Source organism: Saccopteryx leptura, chromosome 1, assembly GCF_036850995.1.
Source record: "Saccopteryx leptura isolate mSacLep1 chromosome 1, mSacLep1_pri_phased_curated, whole genome shotgun sequence".
Classification (NCBI taxonomy): Eukaryota; Metazoa; Chordata; class Mammalia; order Chiroptera; family Emballonuridae; genus Saccopteryx; species Saccopteryx leptura.
This window is the reverse complement of record NC_089503.1, coordinates 248,245,031-248,251,812: the sequence shown is the minus strand read 5'-3', so window position 1 is coordinate 248,251,812 and position 6,782 is coordinate 248,245,031. Positions and strand designations below refer to the sequence as shown.

The 6,782-nt window shown below is 44.6% G+C and overlaps 1 non-coding gene across 1 annotated transcript; it reads right to left on the bottom strand.

Annotated features, from left to right (window-relative positions):
• Nucleotides 1-4,490: 4,490 nt before the first annotated feature.
• Nucleotides 4,491-4,682, bottom strand: LOC136390053 (U2 spliceosomal RNA). The gene has a single exon (XR_010748576.1). It is a non-coding gene; the product is annotated as a U2 spliceosomal RNA (small nuclear RNA).
• Between the last annotated feature and the right edge of the window lie 2,100 nt (nucleotides 4,683-6,782).

Genomic DNA, 6,782 nt, shown 5'->3' with positions numbered 1-6,782 from the left:
CTACTTTCATGCTGTGGACTCAGTATCTTCATCTGTAGAGTGGACCTGATATTAGCATCTACTTCATAACTTTACTGTTAAGTGATTGAGTTGAATTTTGTGAAGCTCTTTGAATACTGTCTGGCACAGCCTAAGGACTCAGTAAGTGTCAGAAATTATCTCATTTAATCCTTATAACTACCAGCACAACCCAGAGAATTCTCCACTCCCTGCTTAGGATATGAGGGTTGTCTTAAGGACTTGACAAGGCAGATCAGATGGCTGCACAGAAACTTGCCTTCTGGTCTAGCTCTGTGGTTTCTCAAAGTCAGTGTACAGAAAAATGAGTAGATGAGGTCATGCTGGCTATATCGATAAGAGCTAGGTGCTGTTCCAGGCATCGGGGACTCAGCAGTGAACAAAACAGACAAAATCCTTGCCTTAGGGGTGCTTCTGATCTAGTGGGGGGAAATAACATAATAAATGAAATTGATTTGTCACTCGACAAAGGTGAATCATTATAATTAGTTATTATTCATCAAAGACCTTCAATACACCTTGCCATTTTACCTTCCAGAAAGATGGTTCTAACTTACTTTAGCAATGGATGTGAGTGCACATTGCCCTGCACCCTCACAGAATTTAATATTATCATATATCTTTGTTGAATATTAGAGTGGGGAGAATCCTAGGATGCTTAAACACTTTCTCATGTCTTTATTTTATGGTTTCCCACCTATGTTTCTTTTTTTTTTTTTTTTTTTTAAAGTGAGAGAGAGAGAGAGAAGGAGCAGGAAGCACCAAATCCCATATGTGCCTTGAGTGGACAAGTGCAGGGTTTCAAACCAGTAACCTCAGCGTTCCAGGTCAACGCTTTATCCACTGTGCCACCACAGTTCAGGCCCACCTATGTTTCTTTAAAATATTTTATTTATTTATTCATTTTGAGAGAAAGAGAGTGAAAGAGAAGTGGGGAAGGAGCAGGAAGCATCAACTTCCATATGTGCCTTGACCAGGCAAGCCTGTGGTTTCAAACCAGCAACCTCAGCATCCTAGGTCAATGCTTTATCCACTGTGCCACCACAGGTCAGGCTCGTACCTATGTTTTTGTGTGTTCAAAGTGGCATTCGTGTTCTTTCTATGTGCCTCTCTTTTCTTATTTATTTCTAACAACTCTTTATATACAAAGGATGCCACTTTTGAACAGGTTGGTAGCAAATAGACTTTGCTTCTAAGAGCGCTAGAGTAGAATAACATAATTTACCAATAGGGGCCACCATTTGCCAGTTATTCTAGCAATGAATTCCTTATGAAATTTCCCTGGAGTGGGACATATAGACCCCCAAAATAGTAGCTATAGTAATAGCTTTGAAGAGAGCACTCCGACCTGAAATGAGGCCTTTCTTAGCTAGGAATTAATGTGTCCATTATCCTAAATATAGATTCCACTCTGTCAGGGACCTTTCTAACATATACCTTAGATCAGTGGTCCCCAACCCCCGGGCCACAGACTGGTACCGGTCCGTGGGCCATTTGGTACCGGTCCACAGAGAAAGAATAAATAACTTACATTATTTCCATTTTATTTATATTTAAGTCTGAACGATGTTTTATTTTTTTTTAATGACCAGATTTCCTCTGTTACATCTGTCTAAGACTCACTCTTGACGCTTGTCTCGTAAGTTCGACAATTATGTTTAAAAATACCACAGTTTTGCCTGACCTGTGGTGGCGCAGTGGATAAAAAACCTTGACCTGGAACACTGAGGTTGCTGGTTTGAAACCCTGGGCTTGCCTGGTCAAGGCACATATGGGAGTTGATGCTTCCTACTCCTCCCCCTTCTCTCTCTCTCTCTTCCCTGAAATGAATAAATAAAATAAAATAATAAATAAAAAAAATAAAAATACCACAGGTTTTACGCCAGTCGCATAATTTTATTTTGTGCATTTATCCATCCCACCCTAAAGGCCGGTCCGTGAAAATATTTTCTGACATTAAACCGGTTCGTGGCCCAAAAAAGTTGGGGACCACTGCCTTAGATCATGCCACTTCCTTGCTTCAAACCCTTTCATAACTCACCATTGCCCTTAGAAGAACTTCCAAATTTCTCCTCCCAGTGTCCTTGTCAAAGCCACCTTCTCCACATCACATTCTCCTTTTAACACCAACCAGGTATTAAAATTTAATACCAACCAGCACCTGAGCCCACCTGGTAACTCATTCCTGCCCTGTTCCAGGAACTGTGCTCCACCTTCCTGTGTGGCTTTGGGGAAGCCTCAGTTTTCTCTTTTGAGAAATGGGAGAACAAAAGTACAAACCTCACAGGGTTGGTGACAGGGACCCAATGGGGCAACTGATTGTAAAGCATGGAGGGACATCCATTTGCTTTTTCCAAAACTTTTTCAGCCTCTCCCTGGGAGAACCTTGTGAAATAGCTGCCTTGGGACTCACTTTCTTGATCAAAATGAGGATACAAAGTTAGTACTATTATTAGTCTAGGAGGGGCAGACCTTTCAGGACTCAGGGAATGCCCTGGACCTGGTAAGGATGGTAGGGAATTCATGTCCCGACCACAGAGGGCCCACAGTTGCCATTTGAACTGGAGGCCCAATTGAGCTCCAACTTCTTATATGGAAACACTCATTTGCCAATTATTTTCACTGTAAAAAAAGAAAGAAAGAAAAAATACATTGTGTGGGCCTCTGGGCTTGCAGTTTAAGAGACCTCTGGCCCAAAGGAATGTCTAATGAGAAACCTTTTTTGTGTCACAAGAGGCTAAGTATCTGTGATTCCAGAATTTGGCCAAGTCACCTGTAGGGGCAAGCTGGCACGGCACCCATCCTCCCTTCCTATCTGCCTGCAGTATTGGGGGATGCAGGCTACACCCACACATATTCTTTCTGCCTCAGAGAACACTTGGATTCTGGCCTCTGGCTCATTTATACACGCGTGCGTGTGCATGCGCACACGCGCACAAAAGAGAGAGAGATGGTGATTTGTTGTTCCATTTATGCATTCATTGGTTGATTTTTTTTTTTTAATTAGTGATAGCAAGGGAGGCAGAGAGACAGATTCCCACATGTGCCCCAACTGAGATCTACCTGGCAAGCCCCCTACCTGGTAATGCTCTGCCCATCTGGGACAATTGCTCTGTTGCTCAGTAGATCAACCAAGCTATTTTTAGCACTTGAGGTGGAGAAGCCATCCTCAGCACTGGGGCCAGCTCGCTTGAACCAAGAAAGAAAGAGAGAGAGAGAGAGAGAGAAGGGGCAGGTGGAGAAGTGGAAAAGCAGATAGTAGCTTCTCCTATGTGCCCTGACCAGGAATTGAACCTGGGACACCCACACACTGGGCCAATGCTCTACCGCTGCGCCAACCGGCCAGTGCCCATTGGCTGATTCCTTTATGTGCCCTGCTCAAGGATCAAACCTACAACCTTGGCGTATCGGGACAACACTCTAACTAACTGAACTACCCAGCCAAGGTTCTGGCCATTTTTTTTAATTGATTCATTTTAGAAAGGGGGGGGGGAGAGAGGAGAGAGAGAAGGGGGGGAGGAGCAGGAAGCATCAACTCCCATATGTGCCTTGACCAGGCAAGCCCAGGGTTTTGAACCGGCGACCTCAGCATTTCCAGGTCGATGCTTTATCCACTGCGCCACCACAGGTCAGGCCGGTTCTGGCCCATTTTTAAAACCTGTTGTCACTTCCCACAGATTCTCTGAATTCCCTCAGAACCTTCCCCAACATTCCTTTGCTCCTTAAGACAGCCAGAAGTGACATGTGTTGATGGCCACTTGGAACCCTGACCTTCATACTAGTGAGTCCTCGATTCTAGAATGTTCATGAGGAGGGGTGAATATTCTGAGGATCTATAATGCCAGGATGGTGGGAATCCACAATTTCGGTGATCCCACAGTTCCCAGGCTTCAGAACTCAGGGATTCTCCAGCTTGTCCTTGTCCACCTGGCTCTTCCATAATTGCCCATTACAGATAATAGTGTCTTCAGGCAGAAACCATGATTCCTCTAATTCAGCAGCCCAGGCAAAGGGCCTGCTGCCCACAGCCACCTGGCTTTTCCTAACAGCTTAATGAGAAAGTCAGAATTAATTGAAACTGGCACCCAACACTCACAGGGCTCAGTGTGGCCGGCATGGCCTCCATATGTTAAAGCTCCGAGTCCTTGGGCCTTGCTCTGATCTGTTCTAGACACCAACAGGTGTGACATGTGACGCCTGGAGCTTAGCCTGACAAGAGAGGTGTCTGGGTCTATGGTGACCTGGTTCTGTAGGTAGAGCCAGCCACCCACATTCCCTGGAGAGTTACGCACCCTCATTCTACCACTTTCCTCTGTGGGCCTGTTTTCCTCCTTTGTTCAAAGAACCAATCATGGTTTGCTGTGGGTTACATGTAAATTGCTCAGCATGTGTATTGTGCTATAATCTTCCCTTGTGCACATGGGTAGATTCCCAGAGGTACATAGCTAGTTTATCCTTTCTTTCTTTCTTTTTTTTTGTGCCCTGCTCCTGGAGGTACTGCAATACCAGGTCGATGTGCAACATGAATGGAGCAAGCTCCTTTTCCAACTCCCTGCTCCGAAAATCCATTTAATACATTGTCACCCGATAGAGGATGTATCAGATGTTAAACTGATAAGAACAGATACCTATGTTTGATCTTCACCTAAAGGCCAAGAAGCTTAGTTTATCGTTTCAATAGCTATTATCAGATAATAGCAAATAGCTATTATCACACCCAAGGTGTGAGATGACTCTTTTCCCAAAACGCCAGCAACATGGTGAATTATCAAACTTTTTCATCTTCAGCAACATGGTAGATTTAATTATAAAAAGGTATTTCATGGTAATTTTATTTTATATCTAACTTACCATGAGTGAAAATGAGCTTTCTCTCATGTGTTTAGAATACACTTGTTTCCTTTTCAGAAACTATTCATATATTTTGCCTCTTTTTCTATTAGCCTGTTGTTCATTATTAATTTGTGGAAGCTTTTTACATATTAAGGAAATCAGCCTTTTGTCTATCCTTCTTGGAAACGTTTCCCTGACTTTGTCTATTGATTATCTAGTATTTGTGTATATGTGTGCAAATATTTCATACTTGTATATAACCAGTTATTAATCTTTTCATTAAAGGCTTCAGGATTTAGCCTTGGCCCGGTAGTTCAGTTGGTTAGAGTGTCATTCCGATACAGTAAGGTTGTGGGTTCCTAATCTCCAGTTAGGCACCTATAAAAATCAACCAGCCTGACCTGTGGTGGCTCAGTGGATAAAGCGTCAACCTGGAAATGCTGAGGTTGCCGGTTCAAAATCCTGGGCTTGCCTGGTCAAGGCACATATGAGAGTTGATGCTTCTTCCTCCTCCCCCTTCTCTCTCTCTGTCTCTCCTCTCTCTCTCTTTCTCTCTCTCTTCTCCCCTCTCTATAATGAATAAATAAAATCTTTAAAAAAAATAAAAATAAAAAAAGGAAGAATCAACCAAAGAATGCATGAATAAGTGGAACAATGAAGTGATGTTTTTCTCTTTCTCTCTCACCCTTCCTCCCTCTTCTAAAATCAATGTTAAAAACATATTTATTTATTCATTTTTAGCGAGAGAGACAGAGAGAGAGGGACAGACAGGCAGGAAGGGATAGAGATGAGAAACATCCATTCTTCATTGCAGCTCCTTAGTTGTTTATTGACTGCTTTTCTCATATGTGCCTTGACCGGGGGGCTAGAGCAGAGAGAGTGACTCCTTGCTTTGCTCAAGCCGGTGACCTTGGGCTCAAGCCAGAGACCTTAGACTTCAAGCCAGCAACCTTTGGGCTCAAGCCAGCAACCATGGGGTCATATCTATGATCCCACGCTCAAGCAGGCTAACCTGTGCTTAAGCCTGTGACCTCAGGATTTCAAACTCGGGTCCTCAGTGTCCCAGGTCAATGCTCTATCCACTGCGCCACCACCTGTCAGGCAATATAAAAACTGTTTAAAAAAAAGTTTCAAGCCCTGGCTGGGCCTAACCAGGCAGTGGCACAGTGGATAGAGCATCGGATTGGGATGCAGAAGACCCGGGTTCGAGACCCCAAGGTCGCCAGCTTGAGTGCGGTCTCATCTGGTTTGAGGAAAAGCCCACCAGCTTGAACCCAAGGTGGCTGACTCCAGCAAGGGTTTACTCGGTCTGCTGAAGGCCCGCGGTCAAGGCACATATGAGAAAGCAATCAATGAACAACTAAGGTGTTGCAACGCACAATGAAAAACTAATGATTTATGGTTCTCATCTCTCTCCATTCCTGTTTGTCTGTCCCTGTCTATCCCTCTCTCTGACTCACTCTCTGTCTCTGTAAAAAAAAAAAAAGAAAGAAAGCAATCAATGAACAACTAAGGAAAAATCCCTGGCTGGTTGGCTCAGTGGTAGAGTGTCAGCCTGGCGTGCAGGAGTTCCAGGTTCGATTCCCAGTCAGGGCACACAGGAGAAGTGCCCATCTGCTTCTCCAACCCGCCCCCTCTCCTTCCTCTCTGTCTCTCTCTTCCCCTCCCTCAGCCAAGGCTCCATTGGAGCAAGGTTGGCCAGGGCGCTGAGGATGGCTCTATGGCCTCTGCCTCAGGTGCTAGAATGGCTCTGGTTGCAACAAAGCGACGCCCCAGATGGGCAGAGCACTGCCCCCTTGTGGGCATGCCGGGTGGATCCTGGTTGGGCGCATGCGGTAGTCTGTCTGACTGCCTCCCTGTTTCTAACTTCAGAAAAATACAAAAAAAAAAAAAAAAAAGGTTTCAGGGGACCCTGGCCGGTTGGTTGGCTC